The 27667-nt window shown below is 38.0% G+C and overlaps 1 protein-coding gene and 2 pseudogenes across 3 annotated transcripts in view; 1 reads left to right on the top strand and 2 right to left on the bottom strand.

Annotated features, from left to right (window-relative positions):
* The window catches only part of RASAL2 (RAS protein activator like 2), a 531908-nt gene that overhangs the window by 98307 nt on the left and 405934 nt on the right, over positions 1–27667 (top strand). The gene's annotated exons all lie outside the window — the stretch shown is intronic.
* LOC119526301 lies at positions 223–1307 on the bottom strand (annotated as a pseudogene).
* On the bottom strand, positions 11188–12446 carry LOC119526300 (annotated as a pseudogene).

Here is a 27667-nt window from a genome sequence, read left to right as displayed (position 1 = left end):
GAAGCTTATAAAACTAAATATGGATCTCAGCATTAACAGCTGAACAGAGAAAGAAATTAAAATGCTTTAATTAAAAAATCATGAGTAGATGATAAAGTATGTAGAAACTGAAAATTTATAAACTATTTAAAACCTGGAATCGCTGACTTTTCAGAAACTACACAGATGGGTCATGGGTGGCAGTAAATAGCAGAAAGGGATTATGGATGAATCTGCATTGTTCTAGCTGCTCCCCATGCCACCCATCTCCGAGGAAAGCCTGATACTGATTAGATACTGAGCCAGGCTAATGCTGGCAGCAATCCAGTGATGGTAACCTGCCTATCAGTAGATCCTTCCACTGGGTTCCTTCTCAATTTTGATCTGTGCCCCAGACATCTGACGGATCTCATTGATTTTGGCGTCTTGACTCCTGATTATGCAGCCAATCAAATCGTTTGGAATGGTGAGTTCATGAGAAGTAGTCTGAGCAGATGCATCCAAACCCACACTGAATCTGGTGTTGCCATGTGTCATGGGAAAATGAGACTGTTGCATCTCCAATTGGTGCAGTTTGGTCAAATCTGGCTGTGGAATGGCATACTGTCCTGGAATGATATAGGCCTCTAGAGGTGGTCCCTCCAGGTCAGGGTTGAGGCACATGGACAGGGTGGTGTGGGGAAAGCTCGCATTGTTGCTGCCTGTGCTGTACCTGTCCTGACCACCTGCAAAGATGACTGGAGAACTGGATGGCTTGGGCCAGTACAGGATGGTCACGCCCTTCAGGAGAGACTCCAACATGACCACGCAGATCTGTCTGACACACTCAGTGATGGATTGCGGAATACCAGCAATAGTGATGGCCCTCTCAGTTGAGTTCGGGAGCATATCCTCTGCCACCTGGACCTGAGCCCCTGTACTCTCTCATATTTCCTTGATCTTGCAACCACCTTTCCCAATGAGAGAGCCACACTGACTAGCAGGGACCACCAGCCTCAGGGTGACTGGGGGGTCTACTGGCAGCTGTGCTATTGGTCATAGAGCTGCTGATGTCCTCTTCCAGTTTGTCAATGATCATAGCAAAGGCTTTAAAGATAGTGTTAGTGGGTTCAGCAAAAGTGATAATTCTCTCAGGACAATTCCCTTCTGAGATGTTGATATGTGTACCACTCTCCTTGTGTATCTTCTTAACTGATTCTACTTTCTTTCCGATGATAACTGCCAACTTCCTTTCCATGCATAAGTAGACGGATGGTGAGAGTGACATTTAACCCACCTTCAATCACACCAGTGTCCATGTCGAGCAGTGTTCTTGGGAACTGGACTTCGAGTGGCCAAGTCTTTGGTCGCTGGTGGGGGTGAAAGCCAAAAACTGCAGGCGTGAGGCGACTGTGTGGAAGTGCGCGGGCAAGGGATGGTGGGAGTCTGGGGGCGGAACAGCAGGGGCAGGCAGGAAGGTGAGGGGGCCCTGTGGGCAGGTGGAGGAGGAAGGGGGGTGTGGAGGAGGAGGAAGAGGAAGGGGGAGTGGAGGAGGAGCAGGAGGAAGAGGAAAAAAGACCATGGGGCAGCGGAGAGTGGGAGGGAGAGGGCGCAGCTCACCCGCTGCTGCCTCTGCTGGTCTGGAGGCCCCATAGGTTTCGATATAGTGTATTTTCATTTTCCTTTGCCTCAAGATATTTCCTAATTTTGCTTCTGATTTTCTCTTTAACTTATCGGTTGTTTAAGAGAATGTTAAGAGGAGAACCTAAGATGGTGGCTAGGAGAGACAGGGCAAAAAAACACCTCCTTGAAAAACACTAGATAAAAGCCAGAAAGTGACCCAAAACACCAGTTCCAGCGATGCATCAGCTAGATATGGTCTGCTAAATCCACAGGGACAATGCACTTGGTGAAACCGGGAGTCTGCGTTCTGAAACTAGTGAGTAAGCCTGCTGAATATCCAGCAGCCATGCTGAGGTCTGGGGAAACCGTGGGTTGGCGTTTGGAGGCGGACTACTTCTTTTTTAAAAAACCACAGAGCGGCTACAGATACGGCAGCGAGAACCACAAAGTGAAGCACAGCAGGAACGGGCCGTGCAAACACCTCAATATCTGACATGGAAGATAACCTTTCATGCACCTGCTGCTAATCATCTCGGTGTTAGGAAGGCAGAGGTGAGCCAACAGGGGAAAATAACCATGCCCCTTACAGCCCTCTTCCCGGCGGGCTGGGAACGCTCCTACCCAGTGCTGGCACCACAGCCCAGAGCCGCACCAAAAAACGCAGTGTGTCAAGAAGTGTTTCCAGCAACACGCACACATGCCATAATATTGGGTGTGGACAATAGCCTTTTGTGCACCCGCAGTTAATTGTCCCAGAGCTGGGAAGGTGGAGCTGTGCAAAAAGGGGGAAATTAACATGCCTTATACAGCCATCCTTACAGCAGGCTGGGAACGCCCCTACATGGCCCGGCAGCCCAGAACTTCCCTTGAGGGATGGCGTGCACTTGTGACGTAGCACAACCTTCCCTCAGCAGAAGCCCAAGGAGGGACGGTTTGGAAGAGGGACCCACTCAGAAATCCCAGGGACCCTACGCCAATACCAAGGACTTGTGGGTCAGCGGCAGAGACAATCTGTGAAATGAAGGTTTAGACTCTTACAACAGCCGTAAATCTCCAGAAACACTTGGGAGGTTTGATTATTAAAGCTGTCCTCCATCCCTAACTGCTCAGACGCATGCCCCACATTCAGGGTAGACAGCACCAACGACACACCGAAACTTGGTGAACCAATTGGACCCCACAAGAATCAGACCCCCACACACCACAAAGACAAATTTGGGGAGAACTGACTTGACGGGAATAGGTGACTCACGGATACCATCTGCTGGTTAGTTAGGGAAAGTATAAGCCACCAAGCTGAATAATCCAACATATCCTAAAAGAACCCCATCAAGTAAAGTAAATGCCAAGAGGCCAAAAACAACAGAAAATTTTAAAGCATATGAAAAAACCAGAGGATATGGGTAACCCAAACCCAAACACCCAAATCAAAAGATCAGATGAGACACAGTACTTAGAGCAATTAATCAAAGAACTAAAGACAAACAATGAGGGTGCACAGGATATAAAGGACATGAAGAAGAGCATGGCACAGGATATAAAGGACATGAAGAAGACCCTAGAAGAGCAAAGAATAAATTGCAACAGTAAATAGAAAAATAGGTGATCTTATGGAAATAAAAGAAACTGTTGACCAAATTAAAAAGATTCTGGATACTCATAGTATAAGACTAGAGGAAGCTGCACAGTGACTCAGTGACCTTGAGGGCCACAGAATGGAAAATGAAAGAAGAAAGAATGGGGAAAAAAATCAAAAAAATCAAAATGGACCTCAGGGATATGATAGATAAAATAAAACATCCAAATATAAGACTCATTGGTGTCCCAGAAGGGGAAGAGAAGGGTAAAGGTCTAGAAAGAGTTTTCAAAGAAATTGTTGGGGAAAACTTCCCAAACCTTCTACACAATATAAATACACAAAGCATAAATGCCCAGTGAACTCCAAAGAGAATAAATCCAAATAAACACACTCCAAGACGTATTCTGATCAGACTGTCAAATACTGAAGAGAAGGAGCAAGTTCTGAAAGCAGCAAGAGAAAAGCAATTCACCATATACAAAGGAAACAACATAAGACTAAGTAGTGACTACTCAGCGGCCACCATGGAGACGAGAAGGCGGTGGCATGACATATTTAATATTCTGAGAGAAAAATTTCCAATGAAGAATTCTTTATCCAGCAAACCTCTCCTTCAGATTTGAGGGAGAGCTTAAATTTTTCACAGACAAACAAATGCTGAGAGATTTTGCTAATAAAAGACCTGCCCTACTTCAGATACTAAAGGGAGCCCTACTGGCAGAGAAACAAAGAAAGGAGAGAGAGACATGGAGAAAGTTTCAGTACTAAAGAGATTCAATATTGGTTCATTAAAGGACAATAAGAGAGAGAGGGAAAAAATATATCTGACAAACAAAAACCAGAGGATAGGATGGCTGATTCAAGAAATGCCTTCACAGTAATAACGTTGAATGTAAATGGATTAAACTACCCAACTAAAAGATATAGATTGGCAGAATGGATAAAAAAATATCAACCATCAATATATTGCATACAAGAGACTCATCTTAGACACAAAGAAATTGAAAGTGAAATGGTGGAAAAAATATTTAATGCAAGCTATAGCCAAAAGAAAGCAGGAGTAGCAATATTAATCTCAGATAAAATAGACTTTAAATGCAAGGATGTTATGAGAGACAAAGAAGGCCACTACGTACCAATAAAAGGGGGAATTCAACAAGAAGAAATAACAATCATAAATGTTTATGCAGCCAATCAGGGTGCCACAAAATACATGAGACAAACACTGGCAAAACTAAAGGCAGCAATTGATATTTCCACAATAATTGTGGGAGTCTTCAACACATCAATCTCTCCTATAGGTAGATCAACCAGACAGAATACTAATAAGGAAATTGAAAATTGGATAAATGAATTTGATTTAACAGATACGTATAGAACATTACATCCCAAATCACCAGGATACACATTCTTCTCTAATGATCACGGAACTTTCTCCAGAATAGCCCATATGCTGGGACATAAAACAAGCCTCGATAAATTTAAAAAAATTGAAATTATTCAAAGCACATTCTGTGACCACAGTGGAATACAATTAGAAGTCAGTAACCATCAGAGACTTAGAAAATTCACAAACACCTGGATGTTAAACAACACACTCCTAAAATGAAAAGTTTGTAATGTAGAGTGTAGGAGAACTAGTGATGGAGAGCAATTGATGAAGGGGGAACAATTAGCCCAATGGGAGCAGATAGGCTATTGTGGGTAAGTTTGATGTTCTGGGAATGCCCAGGAATGACTGTGTTTTGTTAATTTTTGATGGGTATGGTAGGAGCAATGTCATGGAAATGTTGCTGTGTTGGGTTGTTTTCTTGGGGTAGGCTAGGAACATGTTGGACTCCCTTGTTGTGGTCTGTTTGAAATGTTTTTTTTCATTGTTTTTTTTTTTAATTTTTATTTTTTTGATACAGTTGATTTAAAAAAAAAGTTAGTTAAAAAAAAAATGAAAAAAATATGCAGAGCCCCCTTGAGGAGCTGGTGGAGAACGCAGGGGTGTTGGGCTCCCCCAACTCAATGGTTGCTGATGTGCTCACAGACATAGGGGACTGGTGGTTTGATGGGCTGAGCCCTCTACCACGGGAACTGCCCTTGGGAGGACTGTTGCTGCAGTCGAGAGTGTAGGCCTGCCTATAGTTGTGCCTAAGAACCTCCTCCCAGAAGCCTCTTTGTTGCTCAGATGTGGCCCTCTCTCTCTAGCTAAGCCAACTTGGCAGGTGAAATCACTGCCTGCCCCCCCCATGTGGGATCTGACACCCAGGGGAGTGAATCCCCCTGGCAATGTGGAACATGACTCTCGGGGAGGAATCTAGACCGGGCATCGTGGGATGGAGAACATCTTCTTGACCAAAAGGGGGATGTGAAAGAAAATGAAATAAGCTTCAGTGGCACAGAGATTCCAAAAGGAGCTGAGAGGTCACTCTGCTGGGCACTCTTACGCACAATATAGACAACCCTTTTTAGGTTCTAGTGAATTGGAGTAGCTAGCAGTAAATACCTGAAACTATCAAACTACAACCCAGAACCTATGAATCTTGAAGACAATCGTGTAAAAATGTAGCTTATGGGGGGTGACAATGTGATTGGGAAAGCCATATGGACCACACTCCCCTTTGTCTCGTTTATGGATGGATGAGTAGAAAAATGGGGGAAGGAAAAAAAGGCACCCAGTGTTCTTTTTTACTTTAATTGTTATTTTTCACTTTGATTTTTATTCCTTTTATTTTTGTGTGTGTGGTAATGAAAATGTCAAAAATTAATTTTGGTGATGAATGCAAAACTATACGGTGGTACTGTCTAAACAGGTGAATGTACGCTTTGTTTTGTATGACTGCATGGTATGTGAATATTTCTCAATAAATATGAATTAAAAAAAATGATATGGAGCTCTGCACACATGCTGTGCCTGTGTCAGTTTCCTTGTCTTGGTATTGTTTCATAATTATGTAAGACGGTATGAGCGACTGTGGGAAACTGGGTGAAGGGCTCTCTGTGTACTATTTTCCAAATTTTTGTAAGTTAGTAATTTTCAAAATAAAAAAATTAAACAATGCTTTCTTCATAAAAGTTGGGGGAGGACAACTTTACTCACTTGGTGAGAAGTAAAATATTTTAACTCATAAAAAAAAAAAAGTATGTTAAGAGCATGTGGTTTAATTTCTGTGGATTTGTGAATTTTCCTTTTCTGTCTCTGTTATGGATTTCTAGTTTCATTCCATTGTGGTAAGAGAATATACACTGTATGACTTCAGTATTTTTGAATTTACTAAGATTTGTTTTCTGACCCAACATATGGTCTGTCCTGGAGATTGATCCATGTGCACTTGAGAACAGTGTGTATTCTCTTTTCTTTGGGTGCAGTGTTCTATATCTGTCTGTTAGGTCTAGTTGGTTTAGTGTATCATTCAAATCCTGGACTTCCTTATTTATTTTCTGACTAGATCTTCTATCTAGTATTCGGGTCGTGAGCTAAATTCTCCTACTATTAATGTAGAACCGTCAATTTCTTCCTTCAAATCTGTCATTTGCTTCTTATATTTTGGGGCTCCATATAAACAATTTATTTACAATTTGTACAACTTCCTGTTGAATTGTCTCCTTTATCAGTATGTTATGACCATCTTTGTTCCTTGTAACTGTTTTGATTTTAAAGTCTGTTTTATCCGATATTAGTATAGCTACCTTGGCTTTCTTTTGGTTACTACTTACATGGTATTTTTTTTCACATCCTTTCACTGTCACCCTACTTGTATCTTTGACTTTAAGGTGAGTCTCTTGCAGACAGTATATAGTGGGTCATGCTTTATTATCCATTCTTTCAATCTCTGCCTTTTGACTGGAGTGTTTAATCCATGTACTTTTAAAGTCATTACTGATAATACAGGTCTTTCTTCTGCCATTTTGCCTTTGTAAGTCTTACACCTTTTTTGTCCCTCACTTCTGTTAAAGCACAGTTTTATATTTATTTGCTTTTCTGTTTTGTACCATATTGAGTGCCTTCTCATTTCTCTCTGGATATATTTTTAATCTGTTTTCCTTGTGGTTACCATTGGTTTAAAGTTTACCCTCCTAAATATGTAACAATTATATTTGGTTTGACACCAACTTAACTTCAGTACATGATAGCTTGCACCTATGCTTTTCCTGTATCCCTCTGTTCTGGTTTGCTAATGCTGCCATTATGCAAAATACCAGAAATAGATTGGCTTTTATAAAGGGGACTTATTAGGTTACAAATTTACAGGTCTAAGGCCATAAAAAGTGTCCAAACTAAGGCATCAATAAGAGGATACCTTCACTGAAGAATGGCTGATGGTGTCTGGAACACCTCTGTCAGCTTGGAAGGGACGTGGCTGGCATCTGCTGGTCCTTTGCTCCCAGGTTGTGTTTCAAAATGGCTTTCTCCAAAATGTCTCTGGACTTCTGTCTTCTCTTCTCTCTGTCAGCTCTTGTGGTTCTTTGCTTCTTTCTCTCTAAGCATCTGGAGGTCCTCTCTTACCTTCTCTGGGGGAAACTCTGGGCTTCATCTCTTAGCTTAGCATCTCCAAATGTCCTTCTGTCTGTATCTCCAAGCATCTCCAAGTTTCAGGGTGTGTGTTAGCTCCTGAGCTGTCTTAAGTAGTCCAGTGAACTAATCAAGACCTACTCTGAATGGGCCAGGTCCATACCTCCATGGTCCTGTTGAGTGGGTCACAGCTCCATGGAAACATTCAGTCAAAAGGTTCTACCCTAATCAAGACTAGTAAGTCTGTCCCCCACAAGATTGCATTAAAGAACATGACTTTTCTGGGGGAATAATAGACTCAAACCTACATACCCTCTATCCCTCCAACGTTTTAAAAATACTTGTTACCACTTATATCTTTGTACATTATATGTCCCAAAACTTAGATTTACCAGTACTTTTAATGCATTTGCATTTCAGCACCTGTAGGAAGTAAGAAGTGGAGTTACATACCAAACCATACAATACAATAATACTGACATTTATAATTACCCAAATGGCTACCTTTACTGCAGCTCTTTATTTCTTTATGCTGCTTTGAACCGCTGCTAGTGTTCTCTCCTTTCAGTCTGAAGAGCTCCCTTTAGCATTGCTTGTAGGGTAGGTCTCGTGGTGATGTACTCCTCAGCTTTTGCTTATCTGAGAATGTCTTTATCTGTCCTTCATTTTTGAAAGAGAGTCTTGCTGCATATAAAATTTTTGGTTGGCAGTTTTTTTTTTTTTTTCTTCTGCATTATAAGTATTTTAACCCACTGCCTTCTTGCTTCCATGTCTCAATCTTATTGGGATTCCCTTGCATGTAACGTTGCTTTTCTCTTGCAGCTTTCAGAACTCTCTCCTTGTCTTTTGCATTTGATAGTGTAATCAATATTTGATGGGTTATATTTTTCTTTATTTTTATCCTGTTGTTTTGTGTTCTCTGAGCCTCTTGGATGTGCATCTTCATGTCTTTTGTTAAGTTTGGGAAATTCTGTCATTATTTCTTTGACGATTCTTTCTGCCCCTTTCTTTCTCGATGGTGTCCCATAGCTGTCTTAGGCTATTTGTGCTCTTAATATTGTTTCCTTTCTGCTCCTTAGCCTCCCTCATTTCAAGTGTCTTGTCTTCACGTTCACTGATTCTTTTTTCTGCCAGCTCCATTCTGCTCTTGAAACTCTTGGGCATTCTTTCATTTCAGTTATTGTGGTCTTCAATTGCAGTAGATGTGTTTTGTTCCTTTTACACATTTGTTTCTCTTTACTTAGACTCTCATATTGTTCATTCATTGCTTCCTGATTCCCTATACTTCTTTCCCTGTACTTTCCTTCATCTTCTTAAGCATTTGTAAGATGCTTTTTTTAAAAGCTTTGTTCAGTATGTCTACATTTTTATCTTCTTCATTGTGGTTTCTGTATTTTTATCCTCTTTTTTGGATGGGCCATTATTTCCTGTTTCTTTGTCTGTATTGTACTTTTTTGTTGTACACTGCACATTTTAATATTTTAAAGTGTTGACTTTGGGATTTACTCCGTAGGATGTCTGTTTTCTGGTTTTGTAACAAGCTGGTGATAAGACAGAGATTTTCTTGAGCTTCAGCCTTCCATGTCAAGAAGGTCTGCCCAAGGCGAATGCACTGTGCAGGGTTTTCCCTGTCTCACTGTGACTTTGTCTTGTCCTGGGCTTTTGCTTGTTAATTGTTCTGGATTTCTCTTTTTCAGGAGTTTGGTTGTCCCTTCTGTTTCTCAGAGGAGAAATCTCCTTCTCCTGGGTATCTGAAGCCAGCAGTCCTTTGTCCTAGACTGTCTGCCTCTATAGTTGTTTACACTACTTTCACTGTCTCATGTTGCTTTTGCTTGGAGGGCAAATTCTTTCCCAGTTTGGTCTTTCCAGCCAAAACAGACCCAGGGATCCAGGAAGGCAGTGCAGACCAGCTCCACAGTGCCCTGGGGAGGGGGGTCAGGAAGGGCACCAATAACTTCTACAATGACTTCCCAATGTTGAGCTTTCCTATAATGCCCAGCAATTGCATCCCTTTAGCTAACTTTCCCCTACATCCCTGAGGAAGCACTGCATTTTTAAATCTCTTTTACTTCTGCCCCTGTGCAGGAAGGTTTGAGACAATGGCTACTGCTGCCTTTGTCTGGCACGGGTTGAAACAATTGCTGTCTTCAGTACTGGGACCCAGTGATCCGAATTCGCTAATCAAAAGCCACGATAAGTGATCAGCAATCAGCTGTGTACACCCCTCTTCTTGGGGAATAGGATTTTTATGCCCCTTGCTGTCACTAGCAGCAACCAGGGACTGGACCCCACAGTTGCGTGCTGCGAGAATGGGGTGTTGGTGCCACATTGTAGAGAGATAGCAATTTACAGCCATTACCATAATTTATCGGCCTCTTCCTTCTGCTCTTCCTTGATGCTGTACAGTGATCTTCTGGCCTCTGGAGTTTCAAAATAGTTGTTTCAGACAGTTCATGCCTGTTTGATAGTTGCTTTGGTGGTAGGACTGAGTCTTAGAGTCCCCTACTTTGTCATCTTCCCTGTACGTCCCATAAGTTTTGATATGTTGTGTTTTCATTTTAATTTATCTGGAGATATTTCCTGATTTTTCTTGTTATTTCTTCTTGACCCATTGATTGTCTAAGAATATGTTGCTTAATGTCCATCTATTGGTGGATTTTCCAGTTTTTATCTCTGTTACCGATTTCTAGCTTCATTTCATTGTGGTCTTAGGAGAAACTTTGTATAATTTCAGTCTTTTTAAATTTATTGAGACTTATTTTGCAACCAGTACTGGAGAATGATTCATAAGCAGTGGAGATGTATGTGTCCTCTGCTCTTTGGAAACAGCATATGTATAGGTCTGTTAATTCTATTTCATTTATAGTATTATTTAAGTTCTCCATTTCCTTATTGGTTTTCTGTCTGGATGTTCTATCCATTGATGTAAGTGGTGTATTGAAGTCTCTAAATGATATTGTAGAAGTATCTATTTCTCCCTTCAGTTTTTTTAGTGTTTGCCTCATGCATTTTGGGGCACTGAAGTTAGGTGCATAAATGTTTATGATTATTTGTCTTCTTGATAGATTGCCCCTTTTATTAATATATCATGTCCTTCTTTGTCTCTTGTAACAGTTTTTCACTTAAAATCTATTTTATTCCATATTAGTATTGGTACTCAGCTCTCTACTATTTGCATGGAACATTTTATTTCATCCTTTCACTTCAAATATGTTTTTGTCTTTGGGTCTCTTGTAAATAACATATTTTTGGATCATACTTTTTTCATTCGTTCTGCCAATATTTTCTCAAATATTCTCTCTGCCCCATTTTCCTTCTTCTTACCTTCTGGGACTCCCAAAATGTGTATGTTGGTATACTTCATGTTCTCCTACGGGTCCTTTTGGCTCTGCTAAATTTTTCTTTGTTCTGTATCTGCTCTTCCTACCATACGATTTTTTTTTTTTTTTTTTTGACTACCTTTTTTATCTGGTCTTTATTCAAAATAAGGTGTCCAAAATGATTTGACTTTTATGGAATAAGTAATTTAAGCAGCAGTCTTCTTTTCTTCCCTGGTAGGTTTCTTTTCTGCTGGCTTCTTGGTAGCTGCAGTCTGTTTTCCCACCAAAGGCTGCTGCTTCTGTGGCTTCTTTCCTTGCTTTCCCACTACAGGCTTCTTGCCTGGAACCCCCTTCTCATCTGATTTGGTGTCTAGTGTTGCTGCAGTTTATCCATCCCGAGTGTATGATTCCCAGCCTGGTGAAGAATGGTGTTTTGGTGCATAGTCTGTATTTGGGTTTAGTTTCAACATGATTCTCAGGTTCCTCAGTGGGTTCTCCTTTAGAACTCTGTGATGAATCTTCTTGTGGGATGCTTAGAGGGCTCTTTGGATCTCTGGGCTTTTCAAGATTCTGCTAAGGTCTGTATTCATCATCCTATGCATAGGAAGGTTGTAGTTACTCTCAAGGGAGCCAGTTTTACACCAAGTGCCATACAGGTCATCTAACTTGAAAGCACTTCCAGTCCAAATGCAGAAACATCCCATGTGCCCACCAGGAGCAAGTTTCAAAATATTCAGCTTGGTTATATTAAGCAGAGTAATTCCAGGGATGTTTCTGAAGGCCTCGATGATACCGTTGTCCTCATTATAGGTGATTCATGGTCCCCTGTGTTGTATGCGATGATGGTTTCTCATTTTGCCCTTGCCAGCTCTCATTCGCTTAGAGGCATAGGCATTTTTTATATCATTCCAGGCCTTAAATTTCTTAAGAAGCAGAACAGCTTCCTTGGTCTTCTTGTAGACTTGAACTTTATCTTTGACCACTAAAGGAAGTTCAGAAACTTCTTCACTGTGATGACCTTAAGAAATGACCCATGCTGGTAAGGCTGAGGTAGCCAGGGCAGAGCAGATGGCATATTGCTTCTGTGTTGTGTTTACTTTATGGTGCCATTGATGCCATGTTTTGGTTGGTGCAACATGCAATCTCCGCAACACATATTTCCAAAAGCACCCTGGCCAGATCAGTCGGTCCCACTGCCTTAAACTCTGGGATTTTGAGCCAAAGCTCTGCCAGTGCCCCAGCACTAGTTTGATGACCTGTTAACTCACTGAAAGCATAGGGCTGTCTTTTGTTTTTGTGCAAGTTGCTGTGAATGAAGCTTACATTATCTGGTCTAATGGGAGTCTTGAACACAGTAACAAGTAACGTTTTTGCCAGATGACTCTGCCTTTTCAGAGTACAGCGATATCAATGGATGAGCACACGCCATGTCCAGGAGAGGAGAAGGCCACGCGTCTCTCAACCCTGTGGCTCCCACAGGAAAAGCCCTACTGTATGATTTTGACTGTCCAGTTTTCTAGTTCACTGATTCTTTCTTCTGCCTATTGAAATCTGTTGTTGAATGCCTCTAGTGTATTTTTAGTATTTGTTATTGTGATTTTCTTTTCCCCCATAAGTTCTATGTTCCCTTTTAATTTTGTAATTCTTCTTTTGGTTCACACATCATCTTTCTTGTATCCTTTAGTTCTGTATCCAAATTTAGTTTATTTATCTATATTTTCCTTTAGCTCCTTGAATTGTTTTGGGAGATTTGACTGAATGTCTTTGATTAGTTGTTCCATTGCCTGTGTTTCCTCTGAAGCTTTAATTTGTTTCCTTGTCTGAACCATCTTTTCTTGTTTCCTTGAGAGGCTTGTGATCTTTTGTTAATATCTGGCCATTTTTTTGTTGTTGTTTGGAGGGGCTAAAATCTGGAAGTCAGATTCTTCCCTTGCTAAGAGCTTTTTTAATGCAATTTTATTGAGATATATTCACATTCCATATAATTATCCAAAGTGTACAATCTGTTGTTCACAGTATCATCACATGGTTGTGCATTCATCACCACAGTAAATTTTTTGAACATTTCATTGCTCCAAAAAATAAGAGTAAGAATGTAAATAAAAGTAAAAAACATCTCATACTCCTTCCTGCCCCCCTCCCGCATTATTCATTTACTTTTTGTTCCCCTTTTTCTACTCATTTGTCCATACACTAGAGAAAGGGAGTGTGAGCCACAAGGATTTCACAATCACACAGTCACACTGTATAAGCTATATTGATATACAATCGTCTTCAAGAATCAAGGATCTTGTTCTCCAGTTCCTGAGTGTTTTCTTCTCCCTCTTGAAATCTGCTGTTGTAATCTCCATTGTGTCTTTCATCTCTTGTGTTGTGCCTTTCATTTCCTTGGATTCTGCCAGTTGTTTTTTCAAACTTTTGATTTCTACCTTAAGTACACCCAGTGTTTTCATTATACGCTTCATTTCTTTTGCCATATCTTCCCTAAACTTTTTGAATTGATTTAGCATTAGTTGTTTCAATTCCTGTATTTCAGTTGAAGTGTAATTTTGTTCCTTTGACTGGACCATAACTTCATTTTTCTTAATGTAAGTTGTAGTTTTCTGTTGTCTAGGCATCTGGTTTCCTTGGTTACCCCAATCAGGTTTTCCCAAACCAGAACTGGCTCAGGTCCCAGAAGGGGGCAATATTCAGTATCCGGTTTCCCTGACAGTGTGTCTTAGAAGATTGACGCACCCTATGAGGCCTCAAGGCACTGTGCTTTTCCTAGCAGGTGGAGCCTGTCAGCCTGTTGCTCCCGACTGGTGTAAGGAGGTGTGGCCTCCTTAGTTTCTGTTTTGGCTGTTTTCCCCCAGGCTCTGGGGTCTGGTTCTGAATGGAAGGTGGTTCATAGTGCTGGGCACCACCTCCTTCCTCTTAGGGAAGATACACCCCTAGGGAATTATCATTTGCATTTAAATAGGTTCTTTCTACCTCTGACTCTGCCATCTCCACCCTTGTCTGAGCCAGCAGGCTGTGAACTAAAAATGGCTGAGGCTCTCTCCACTGCAGAGTGCTGCGAACTGAAAATGGCTGAGGCTTTCTCCACTGAGCTGCTCAGGTTGAGAGGGAGAAAAAGGGACAGAAAGCCCCCTTTCAGGGTCGGCGCATGGCCTCCAGTTTCATCTGTTGGCTAGAGATAGCGCCCGGTCCTCTGGGCTTCCCCTCCTGGGACAGAGAAGTCCCCTGCCTCTTCAAGGTCAGTCGTCACTAAAAACCTCTGTGCTTATTGGGGGTTCATAGCTTGTATTGAGTAGTACACATTTGTTAATCAAAACCCCAGTTGGAGCTGGACTGAGGTATATTGGCTTGTTCAGAGAGTGCTGCTCTCTATCACAGCGAACCTTTGCAGTTTGAGCTGCTGTGGGGAGAGGGGGCTCCCAGCTTGGGTCTGCAGTTTCTACTCACATATTCCACACTATGATATTAGGCATTTGTTCCAGTCCAGGTTGGTGCATGATGTGTGGACAGTCGTGGTTGTCCCCCAGCAGTATTCCAGATCATTAACTAGTTTCTGGTTGTTTATTACTTGCTCCATGGGGGACTAACTAACTTCCACTTCTCTCTAGGTCGCTATCTTCTTCCGTCTCTTATGTTCACTTTTGAAACTGATTTTCTTTGCTTTTTTTCTTTGGAGATTGATTCATTCATATTTAATGCTCTTTTCATACATCTTATCTATTTAGGTATTCTTATCTTTCTTTAGCCCTTTTTCAGATCTTCAGGTTTCAAATGTTAAACATTCATGCATATGTATCAGCATTTGCTTACAGTTAAATACATAGCTGCTTATACATGCACATGTGCATATATGCACATACATACTAGCTTGGGTGTTCTTCTGTTCAAAAGTATCAACTCTTTTTTTGTTTTGTTGATTTGAGTTGTTAGTTCATCATTCCATTTCTTCCTTTATAATTTCTCACTTCTTTTCTATGAAGCTTTTTCTCAACCAATTTAAATGGAGGCAGTGAATTCCTTTGGCTAAATTTCTTGAACACATTCTCTTTTCAATGTAAATTTGCCTTTCCATATGTGTTAATGAATTAATAATCAATTACCTGTAATTATTACATAAGCAGCATCTAGTAAATTTATACACCACTCTACAGCAGGTGTTCCTATGACTGTGGAGTATTTTTATCCACATATATGTCTGTACCATTCAAAAGCAATTTCTAATCCTTAAGTTATGAGTTGAAAAAGAGAAGGGCAAATCAGAACCATTTTAAACTTATCTGATCTATTAGGTGATTATTCCTGTCCACTCTGTCTCTCACAGAGATACTGTTTTTGTTTTGAAAAGCATTAATACCATGGAGCTCAGGCAGTTTATCCTGGAACTGGTTTCTCTTCACAGAGTCAAGGCTAAGGAAACATTGTTAAAATTTGCAAACTCTCATATTATTCTGAGGAGCCTTGTCTACAGAAGAACGAAAATGATAATTGATATTAGAGAATCTGCTTAAAATATTAATGTGGGCAATTCAGACTTGCAGTCAGAGCTCTTAGTGGTTTTGAAGGATAAAAGGATTGACTGTTTTGAAAATGGGATAGATTATACTTGTCCTTTTAGAAGATATCATACCTGTGGAGTTGGGGTGAACAGGATGGTGTGGATTAGATCCTACTAGAAACTATAGGTTGTGAACCATTTCTTTGGCAAAAAATTTTCACCCAGTGCTTAATACAGGCTATTTAAATCAGTTCAGCCATTTACGAAGTTTTGGCCTAAGGAGGAAAACGTGAGAGGGTTGTTGTAAGACTGAAGTGCTAGGAATAGTAACCCTCCCAAGTGTTAACTGCTCTGATTTATCAGTCTCTTATGGGAGCCATACTGTGAGTAACAATGTCCTTAAATTTGCCTTCTTGATTCTATCATTCAAGGTTTTCAAAAAAGATTTATTATGCCTAATTTTTGTTGGGTCATTAAGAAATATATAGATATATAAATTTTGTATAACCTTGGATAGCCATTTTCATGTTCAACTTCATGTTGCCTTACCAACTTGAGGAAGGCTTTTTCTCTTTTTCCCTTTCCCTCCCTCCTCCTTTTCTTTTCCCCCCATCCCTCCCATTCATCAGTCCTTCTTGCTTCCTTCCCTCTCTCCCTTGCTTTCTACCTTCTTTCCTTCCATTCAGAATAATCCATGTCAAACTTTGAACTGGAACTAAGGCCTAAATTAGAAACACTATTGATCTTCTTTGTTTGAGTAGGTTGTTAATTTGATAGACAAAAGAAATATCTCTTTCATGAATTTGCAGTCCTTTATTCCATTTTTATCTTCCAAAAAAGTAAAGAGCTTTGGTATAGCACAATCTTTATCTGTTTATATGGTAAATTGCATTCCTAGAAATTTCGGTGTATATTAGAATTGTGTAAAAATGCCTTATGTGCAGAACAGATTTTAGTTATAGGCTTAGGTAATTATGAATGGCTTTTCACCTGTGTGAAAGTCTGGTAGGATATTCTTCATTGTGTGGAAATATCCATGCATTTCAAAATGTCTAACATACCTCTTCCACTCCCCAGGGTGGCCCCAAAGGAGAGAACATTAAACCTCAGTGCACCTCCAGTTACTGTGGTAACAATAACACTTTCACAAATTTCCAAAGTTCTTCCTAGGGTATATGTAGCCCCCATTTTGAACCACTGCCTTAGAGAAATGGTCAATGGGAAAATAAAATTGTAACAGTCCTGTGTGTCTTGTAGTTCATTCTTGGCAACCATATTTCCCAGAGACAATGGATGATCTGTACCATAAGGTACATAGAATAAATGAAACTTAAAAGTCCATCACATTGTAGCATATATCTAACTATAGCATTGACCTTGTTGGGAAGTGTATAAATATGTCATTCTTTTTTAGGGCAGGAGTCCCTTTGTGGAGTTTAGTCTTTCTGAAATTGCACAATTCTATGTGTATGTTCTTAGGTACATTTTTTCTGGGAAAATGGTCCAGAGTTTTCATTAGATCCTTGAAGGAGTCCCTAAGGTCATAATGGAGACTAACAAATGTAGGAGTTGTTCAGTTCTCTCTCTATGATCCTTGGAGCCCAGTGACACTCCTGGAGATTGACTGAGATTACAGTAGTCTTTATCTTTATCAAAATTTCTTTCATTTTGAACCAAAAGTAGGGCTTAGTACTCTAAAAATAAAGAAATCCATTTTTGCAAATTCAGATCGCGAAACCATGGTATTAAAACTAAGAAGGAAAACTAATACTTCGTTATTCCTCTCTTGACATGGGGAAGGATAATTGGAGTTGGTTTCAAGATCTTTTCTTCTAGTATTCCTTTTTATTTACCATGTAAGATTAATGTTTATCTGGTGATATGCTTACCATTGTATTATTCACATACGAAACTTCTAAAAGCTTTCATTAATTCTTGCTAAGACAAAAGTGGTGCTTTTTAAGCACATTTAATCTGAACAGTCTACTGACATATGCTTCCAAGCAAGGGTTTCATGGAGGAAGAAGAGTTAATGGAGCCTTCTCTAACCTGGATGGCACTAAGATAAAATGTATTCCATAGATTAGATGAAATTGTAAACCATTCCTAGACCAAATTCCCTAAATGATTAGGTTGTGTTGGAGATGAGTTATAATTAGGTCACTCAAGAAGGCTTGAAACATAATAAATGAGAGGCTGATTAATTTCCTGCTTCTGCTTCTGGATTTAAACAGTGTAAAGAGTTCATGCATGAGCCCTTTGACTTTGGCATTTACTCTCCAAGGACAATTGCAGGCAGTAGCTAATTCCTCTGTGAGCTAAATTCAGCTTTTTCCTGAGCTTGCTATAAAAAAATAATCATCCTTGCCTGATTTCAACTTCTGAGTTGCCTATTCTCAAATCAGTAAAAATTATTTTCAAATTCTGATTACTATATATCATTTCCCTAAAGTCACAAGAAGCATTTGGAGAAGGTTTTGTGTTCTGTAGAGCTTCTGAGACTTACATAACTAAGATGAGATAGTGAGACTCATATACCTGTTACATTATTGAAAATCAAGGAACTTCTGAATTTTAGAGCTAATGCCACCAATTTGATACTAACTTTGAATTATATGAATTCTTTCAGTTTTCTCATTAATAAATTGGGAGAGAATGATCTTAGGTCCTTTTCATTGCCATGATTGTAATGTGTATATTTTCCTTTCTAATCAAGTTATGAGAATGATTAATATCATTAATTTAATTTTGAAAAAAGTGTTTTTGGGGGAAAGTCATATATGAGTATGGAAAACCTTCTAACACCTGCAAGGGTGTATATGATATTGAAGTGTTCCTCCCACCCCACCCCCCACCCCCACCCCTCAGTGTCCCAGGCCATTCTTTCAGAGTCAGCTGCCGTTATTATTGTATCCATCCAGAAATATTTGTGCATACATGAGCACAAAGGTGTATGAATATGTGTTTGTGTTAATTATGCCTTTTTTTAATCAGTTAAACATTTATTTTAAATATTGATATTCTCCAAATACGTGTGCATCTATACTAAATAAAAAATGTAATTAAGGTTAAGTATTTATATTAATGCTATTGGTTTTGATAGTCCATTCTTAGTACACTCCGATCTTTATTAGAGTCATTTATGCTCAGTTGTTTTCTTTTATTTCGAAAATGGCTAGAAGTTACTTGGTATCATTTCTGAACTTTTGCATTTTCAAACAACAATAGTAATAGTGATAGCTTTTAATATTTATAATGTTTCTTTCCATTTGGTTTAAATGTTTTAAAAATTCATTGTCAAAACTGTCAATCTCTATACAGCATAGAAATTTGAGGTGATATTTTTAGAGTAAAACACATTCAGTATCTAAAAATTGTCCAAGGCCAAGGAACTTTTGTTGTGGCTAGTTATATAGCTGAGGTCTCTTTGCTTCTTAATTTGTATTATGTAGACAATCAGTTACATATATACATATATATGACTACAGCTTCTTAATACACTATTCTTTTGCTGTGCTCTTTTCCTCTACTTGCATTTAGTTCATTTATAATTAGAATAAAAAAATTTAATGTGGTTCAAAAAAATACTTTCAAACTTTCAGTCTCTCATAGATAAGATAAATGCATGTCATTTTACTAGGGTTAGAAAATATGTTACTTACATGCCACCACTCCCCTGGGTTTCGGCATCCCTGGCAGACATCTATTAATAATCTGTCACAGACAGCTTCAGGATCCTTCTTAACATTTGCTTCAGACATCCACTAACCAACTCATAAGAGTTGGTAACCACATAAATTAAACCATATAAGATTAGTTGCAATTTTAAAGTTCTGGTTTAAGGGTTCTACCAATTCTGCTTTTATATAGAAAACCAATCTAAATTTTGCTGTCTCCTTTATTTGAACATTTCCTTCAAATTTTCTACGGAACAGTGGGTAACATGAATAGTTGAGAGAACAGGGTGTGATACCGCCTGAAAATTACTGAGTCTCCATGTTATTGGGCAAAACATAAGGCCCAAACTATGTCTTTGGAAGCTAATATGTTCAAGTAGCACCTGTAGGCTTCAATTCTGTAGCCTTCTTAAATTTTGATAATACTATATCTAGATCAATCTTATTTGGGACTTAGAAATTATATTGTGATCTTGAATTGCTTTTAATGTTGATTCATATGTCCTGTACCTTAATTTCTAGTAATCTATATATGTAATTCATTCATTCATTCACTTACATTTTCCAGATACCATGCTACTTTCTGGTGATATATAATGGTGAGCAGGAATAGGCAAGGTCTCTGTTCTCACAGAGCCTAAAATATAGTTGGTTAAACAGATAATGAATGTATAAATATAAACTGATAAGTGCTGTAATAGAAGGGAACATGCTTCAATAGAACATATATGTTAGAAAGGAGCATGACCTTCACTAGGAGATTAAAGAAGGCTTCTCTAAAGAAGCAATATATGAATTGGGATTAAAGTGGAGGGGGTGCTGGGAGAACATTCCAGACTGAGGGACAACATATGAAAAAGCCCTGTAAGATGAGGAAAGATGGTGTGTTAGAAAAACTGAGTTGTGGAGAGTAAGATGAGAAGTGGTATGAAATGATTCCAAAGAAGTAGGAAGGGAGCAAACCTACAACTGTAGCATAAATAACTAATTTTAATGGCCAAAGAAGATGACAATTCTAAAGTGTTCTGTAAATACTTTTTACAAATAATAATGGATAATGTCCTATATCACAGTTACGTTTCAGACTAGAGAACCATTTCCAACCTTGATGTTCATCATTCCCATAAAGTTTCAAACTATTCGTAGCTAAAGCATCCTTCTTATATTGAAAGGTTTTATTTACCTCTGTTGTGGTTACAGTTTCAAATTTTGCACTGAATTTTACTTACTTCAATAAGAGTAATAAGTCAATATCAGAACATGAGATTGACTGGGAAATGTGGGTAGTAATCACCTAAAACAAGGAATGTGAAAATAAAAATGAATTTCATAACATTTCATTTGTATGATGTTTATATCATGATAATCTGAAATGAAGATACAGTATTCATTTTTAAGAGTAAAGGTAGAAAAACCATTTGAATAATTATGTAGTGAAGGTAAAGATTACTATCTTTCTAGACAGATTCATAAACATTTTTTACTCTGAGACGCTTTGGAGACTTCCAAGTGGTCTTTTAAATAAAATATTGCAAATAGGTTTATTATGCATAAGCCATAGGCCAGGGATTTTGTTCAAATTTCTAAAGCCTTCAGTAAAATGAGAAAAGCCTCAAACGTAATTGGTCACATCTTCTCTTCCCCTTCCTCCTTTAGGAGAATACCGCATATATACTACCCAATATTTATTAGAATCTTTTCTGGTTTTATATGTTTCTAATGAGAGGAAAAATCTTTTGTTGAGCATAAGAATAATTGTTGAGATTTCTTTACTCCACCTAAATTAAATTTCTCTTTTTCCAGTGGAAGCCAAATTCTTGGTATAGCCGTCAAAGGAAATGGTGTCACCTGTCTAAGACTTCTTTATATACTTGATCATAGTTTCAGAATTACCTCTATGATTTCTGCTTTACAAGACTCTCTTAAAGGTTTTGTGGCTTTCTGAATCCCTCTATAAGCTATTACTACTCAAAAGGTCTGTCTTTGCATGATGTGTAGTGTAGAGATGCCTGACAGCTTGAAAAGAGAGGGTCAGAATTTGGAGGAAAACCTGTATAATTAGAGAAGATGTTAAAAAAAAAAAAAAAGTCCTCATTTATTGAGGGATATTGTGTGTGATACTCTTCTAATTTATTCCATATATAAATTAGAAAGAATCCACCGATCCTACTAAAATAAAATTCAGCTTCGTTATACTTTCACATTATTGATTTCATGACTTACAGGGATTCTTATGCTCTGCTTTCACATAATCAGATTATGTTTGTAATACCATAATAATGCTATCTACCACATACTAAGTGTCTTTTGTGTGCCTGGCATTTTGCTAGGTGCTTTACACATATTATTTGAAATTCTTACAACAAATTTGTAGGGTTGGCATTATTAACTGTATTTAAGTGATGAGGAAACAGACCAACGATGTGCTGGTAAGTGTTGAACAACTGGCATTTTGGGCAAAAGAGCCCTGATTTGTAGAATGTGTGATTTCTGTGGTATATATACTCCCATCATGGCTGATTTCAAGAAACCAATGTGAGGTCACTGAAACAGATGGAAGAAATGGGTACAATTGGCTCTGCAGTCAGTGTAAGCTGGCTTTAGTACACTTCTGACTGAGGCTCATAAAAATGGAGTAACCTGTCTTTGGTGAAGCCAAATGAACACTCAGATCAGTCTAATTCTAAAGAATGTGTTCTTTCTACAATACTTCTTTACTTTACCGGATAAAAAATAGTCAAGAATGCCTCCCCTTCAACCTGAAGATAGGAAGAATTGGAAGAGACAAAGAGGGAAAGAGAAAAAGGGAGAGGAGGAGGAAAAGGAGTGGGGGAAGGAGGAAGAAAGAAACTTTAAGATTGAAAATTGGGAGCAGCTGATTCAGACCATGTTGGGGGTGGGAGAAAAAAACCACAAAATTCTTACTAAAGTGATAACTCAAGTTTTATCAAAATAAGCAGTAAACTACTGTGTTTTTTCACTGCTAATAGAACACACAACATTTATTAGAAAGGTAATAACGCCTGCACATCATAAGGATGATTGTATTCAAACATTCCCCTTCTGTAACTGATCTTCAATTCTTACCACCCTCTTCACGCTAATTTCAATTAATGACTACAGCACTGCACACAATAACAGTCCAGTAAAGTAGCCAATGTCACTCATTTCATCCGTCAGACAAAATTGTAGCAAAAGTCTCTTACACTTATCACACAGAAAATAACCACAAGTTTTTTGGAGGTAAAAAGAGGCCGAATATGCTATCCTACACACAGCATTTACAAGATTACTTGTCTTTATAAAAACCAAGGAGAGAGAAAGATCATTTCACGGCTCATGTAGAATGAGTGATGTACCAGTTGGAATATAGTGTCCCCCAAACGCCATTATCTTTGATGTAATCTTGTGTAGGCAGACTTAATCAGTGTTGATTAGATTGTAATTCTTTGAGTGTTTCTTTGGAGTGTGCCCCACCCAGCTGTGGGTGATGACTCTAATTGGATAATTTCCATGGAGTGTTGGCCCGCCCAGTGGGTGGGCCTTGATCAGTGGAGCCATATAAATGAGCTGATGGGCAGGGGGAACTCAGTGCAGCTGTGAGTGACGTTTTGAAGAGGAGCTACAGCCAAGAGGGACACTTTGAAGAAAGCACAGGAGCTGCAGATGAGAGACAGTTTGAAAACGGCCGTTGAAAGCAGACTCTTGCTCTGGAGAACCTAAGAGAGGACAAATACCCCAAGTGCAACTAACAGTGACATTTTTGAGGAACTGCTGCCTAGAGAGGAACGTCCTGGAAGAAAGCCATTTTGAAACCAGAACTTTGGAGCAGACACCAGCCACGTGCCTTCCCAGCTAACAGAGGTTTTCCGGACACCATTGGCCATCCTCCAGTGAAGGTACCTGATTGCTGATGTGTTACCGCGGACTCTTTATGGCCTTAAGACTGTAACTGTGTAACCAGATAAACTCCCTTTTAAAAAGCCAATCCATCTCTGGTGTTTTGCATTCCAGCAGCATTAGCAAACTAGAACAAGTGATATTCACCTGCATTTTTCAGTGTTCTATTATGGAATATTTGTTCATCTAGGTACTCTGAACTGCAGTAAAATCCTATTATATATAGGTTTGAGTTGTATATAGTGTCAGACTGAAAGTTTTTCCATATGGTTTTTAACCAATTGCATAAAAGCCATGTATTTTACGAAAATGTTAAGTTATCCTGATAGTATTTAGTTTCTTCCATAAAGCATATAAAGTCAAAATTGAGCAAGGTAGCAGGAACATACAATAAGAAAGACAGTACATTACTAATTTTAGATATAATTTTTTCCCATTTCCACTCTTGCAAACTTATCTAGAACAAAATGAGGTAGGAAGAAAAGGAAAAGAAATCTCCGGTGCTACTGTAATCATAATTTTTAATTAGTTTTGTAACTAGAAGTATATAAGATGTTTATACAGAAAAATATTTAAATAATCCTGAAACGTTACTTTATAAAAAGAAACAATTTATTTTGTGTAAAAATAACCAAAGCTAACAACCAAAGATGCCAGTTGAAATTGGAGAGAAGCCACTGCAATTTAATTCTGCCCAGTTTTTGTGTCAGATAACAGATACACAATCCTTCGAAGTTTCCCAGTTTATTGGCATGCTGTTCATAGTATTCCCTAGTGCTTTTAGTTGTTTAGAATCTGTAGTGATGTCAGTCCCATTTCATTTCTGTTATTGGTAATTTATATCTTCTTTTTTTTTTTCTTGATTAATCCGGCTAGTGGTTTATATTTATTGATGTTTTCAAAGAAACTGTCTTTTGTGTCATTGATTTTCTTATGATTTTTAAAGAAATCTTTAATTTTAGAATAATTTTAGGTTTACGGAAAAGTTGCAAAGATAGTACAGAGAGCTTCCATATACCCCATACCCAGTTTCCCCTATTAACATTTGTATGGTACTTTAGTCACAATCAGTGAGCCAATATTGATGCATTATTATTAAGTAAAGTCCATACTTAATTCAGATAATGTCCTTTTTTCTGTTCTAGGATCCCATCATCCAGGTTATAGTTAGTCTTCCTTTCTCTTTGGCTCCTCTTGCCTGTGACAGTTACTTGGATTTTCCTTGTATTTTGATGACCTAGATAGTTTTGAGAAGTACCGGTCAGGTATTTTGTACGAAGTCCCTCACTTGGGATTTGGTGTTGTTTTTTTTTTCATTATTAGACTAAGGTTAGGGTGATTCTTTTTAATTAGTTTTGTAACTAGAAGTATATAAGATGTTTATGCAGAAAAATATTTAAATAATCCTGAAACGTTACTTTATAACACCATCATTGTGTTTTTGTTTGGACATTTCCTTTCTTTCTGACACTTGTCCCAGTCCTAGAACCAGCTATTTCTCCTAATAGCCTTGGTACCTTTTATTGAAGAATGGTATTAGAAACCAAGATCTGGGTATTAAGGATGCTTGTTGATACTAGGGTGTCATTGCTTCCAGGCCCTCTAAACTGACAGCAAGGCGATCTATGAAGCATAAATAAATATTTCTTCTGTATCTATACAAGCTAAATGTGAGTTCATTGTAGTCTCCCCTTGCTTATTTGTAACAGCTTCTACTCCAACGATGAGAAACCTGGGGACACCAACACCCTGTCTCGCCCCACAATTTACTTAATTGTTCACTTCCCAGTACACATACATATATATAATCGTTTTGGAATTATTAACTCATACCCTTGTGGGAAACAACTTCATTAACTAGAGTATAGTGCTTATGTACAATTTCTTTTGCCTTTAGTCCTACAGACTCCACTAATTTCCAAAGTTACTTTGGTCAGCACCTTTACCCCCCAGTCCCTTCAATGGAGGTTGTTTCACACATTTGTTATATAGTTAGATTGTTTTGTCACATCACATTCTGCATTCCATCCTGGGATTCACTGACCTCCTAAATAATTGGTTGTTAATTGTGTTGTTAATTTCTATATGTTTAGACAAATACACCATTATGGTATCAGGCAGAGTAGTTTTACTGCCTTAAAAAAATCCCCCATGCTTCACTACTCAACAATGCCCTACAATCCCTGACAACAACTGATCGGTTTACTATCTGTATATATTGCTTTTGCCTTTTCCAAAATGTCTTATAGAGCACATAGGCTTTTCAAACTGTTTTCTTTGACTTAAATAGTGTATATTTAAGATTCATTCATGTCTTTGTGTGCTTGATAGCTCATTTCTTTTTATTGCTGAGTACTATCCATTTACGTATTTAAGGACCTCTTGGTTCCTTCTAGTTTTTGATGATTATGAACAAAGCTGCTATAAACACTGATGTGCAGGTTTTGTGTGGACTTAAGTTTTCAGTCAGTTGGGTAAATACCTACGCGTGTGATTGCTGGATCATACAGTGAGACTATATTTAGTGTTTTTTGTAAGAAATTGCCAAACTTTCTTCTAAAGTGGCTGTAACATTTTACATCCCTACCAGCAATGAGTGAGAGTTTCTGTTACTCCACATTCTACCTATCAGAAACTAATATTGTCAGGTTGTTGGATTTTAGTCATTGTAATAAGTATGTAGTGGTATATCATTGTTGTTTTAATTTGCAATTCTGTAATGAAATATGATGTTCATCATCTTTTCATGCACTTATTGGCCATCTGTATATCTTTGGTGAGGAGTCCATTTAGATCCTTTGCCCATTTTGTAACTGGGTTGTCTGTTTACTTATTGTTGAATTTTAAGAGTTCTTTTTATATTTGGATATACAAAGTCCTTTATCAGATATGTGTTTTATAAATATTTTCTCCCAGTCTTTGGCTTGCTTCTGTATGCTCTTGATAGTGTCTTTCACAGAGTAGAGGTTTTTAATTTTAATAAAGTCCAAATCAGTTTTTTCTTTCATAGGTCATGCTTTGGTGTTGTATCTACAAAATCATTGCCAACCCAAAGTTACCTAGATTTTCTCTGATGTTATCTTTTACAGGTTGCATAATTTTGTGTTTTACATTTAAGTTTGTGATCCATTTTGAGTTAATTTTTGTGAAAAGTGTAAGATCTGTGACTAGATTTATTTATTTATTTTTTGCATGTGGATGTCCAGTTGTTCCCATTCCATTTGTTGAAAAGTGTCCTTTGTCCATTGAATTGCCTTTGCTCCTTTGTCAGAGATCAGTTGACTATATTTGTGTGGGGGGATCTGTTTCTGGACTAGCTATTATTTTCATTGATCTATTTGTCTATTCTTTTCACCAATACCAAACTATTTTGATCACTGCAGGCTTTGTAATAGTTCAGTCTTGAAGTTGGATCATATCAGTGTTTTGGCTTTGTTATTCAGTATTATGTTGCCTATTCTGGGTCATTTTTCTGTCCATAAAAACTTTAGAATCATTTTGTTGAGAACCAAAAAACAACTTGCTGAGATTTTGATTGAGCTTGCATTTAATCTACAGGTCAAGTGGGGAAGAATTGACATCTTAATAAGTCATCCTATCCACGATCTATAGGTCAAGTGGGGAAGAAATGTTAAGTTGTCCTATCCATGAACATGGAATATCTCCCCATATATTTTGGTCTTTCTTTATTTCATCAGAGTTTGTATTTTTTCTTCATATTGCTCTTGAAATATTTTGTTAATTTATTCCTATTTCTTTTTCTTTTTTTCACTTGGAGCTATTGTAAGTGCTGATGGTTTTTAAATTTTAAATTCTAATTGTCCATTACTAGTATATAGAAGAGCAATTGAATTTTGTAAACTGCAACCTTGATATAATTGCTAATTAGTTCCAGGAGTTTTGGGTAGATTATTTGTAGCCTTCTACATAGATAGTGATGTCATCTGTGAATATAGACAGTTTTATTTCTTCCTTTTCAATCTGGTTGGCTTTTTTTTTTTTTTTTTTTTTTCCCTGATTCAGGCACTTTCAAGATCATAGTTTATTTATTATTTCAGATAAAAAAAATAGTATACATATTAGGGAATCCCTTAAAATTTAACTCTAGAGCTGTACACCATCTAGTATTTTGCATTGAATGTTAACCCCAAAAATCTCTAAACACCTGAAAGCCTCACTATTAACATGAACTCTGGTAATAAAAAATTTGACATTTAATTTGTTCAATGTATAGTATTTATATTATGAAGTAAATGGTTGTATGATAAACAGCAGTAAAGAAATAAAAATAAATTTTAAAAGCAAAAGTTTATATTCTTACAATGTGATGATTAGCATAATTGTATATAAAAATTAAAACATAGCAGAGCTTCCTGTTACAAAAACCTTAATCACTTGAGTTGTGGTCATTACTTGCTAACAATTTACATGCAACATCTGCTGGGATTGACATTTGATTTTTTTTTTCCCTCTGCAAAAAGGTATCAGTAGATAAATGACATTTAAGAGCAGACATTAATTTACTGTGGACAAAAAAATTTTTAAAAAAAGCTGCTCAAAATTAGTACTGGTCACAAGCCTCTTCCCCATGGAAATTATAAAAGCAGTATGACA

The sequence above is a fragment of the Choloepus didactylus genome, chromosome 2, assembly GCF_015220235.1.
Source record: "Choloepus didactylus isolate mChoDid1 chromosome 2, mChoDid1.pri, whole genome shotgun sequence".
NCBI lineage: Eukaryota > Metazoa > Chordata > Mammalia > Pilosa > Megalonychidae > Choloepus > Choloepus didactylus.
The sequence above is the reverse complement of the archived record's forward strand: the minus strand, read 5'-3'. Positions and strand labels throughout refer to the sequence as shown.